General features: G+C 45.5%; 1 protein-coding gene across 1 annotated transcript in view; it reads left to right on the top strand.

Moving 5' to 3' along the window:
* Positions 1-235, top strand: part of LOC119593512 — a gene marked incomplete in the record, with an annotated part of 14,309 nt that overhangs the window by 5,406 nt on the left and 8,668 nt on the right.

The following is a 235-nucleotide window of genomic DNA, read 5'->3' as shown; positions in this document are numbered from 1 at the left end:
AATATGTGTGCAACTTTGTACGTACGTGTGAATGGCAGTGGTTCATGGAGTGGAAATGTCTGTGCGTCCGTTTGTGTGCAGCTAGAGCGTGGCCCCGGCGTTTATGTAAAGAGCGTTCAAAGACAGATACAGTGTTGACGAGGAATAGCTTAGCGTTGAGAAGATGAAGCTAAAGCTGACATAGTGATTGGCTACCCAGATTCTCCTCCATTTGAGAGATTCGGTTAAATCTTCT

Source organism: Penaeus monodon, chromosome 32 (assembly GCF_015228065.2).
Source record: "Penaeus monodon isolate SGIC_2016 chromosome 32, NSTDA_Pmon_1, whole genome shotgun sequence".
NCBI classification, from domain to species: Eukaryota; Metazoa; Arthropoda; class Malacostraca; order Decapoda; family Penaeidae; genus Penaeus; species Penaeus monodon.
Note: the sequence above shows the minus strand (reverse complement) of the source record. Positions and strands in the feature narration are given on the sequence as shown.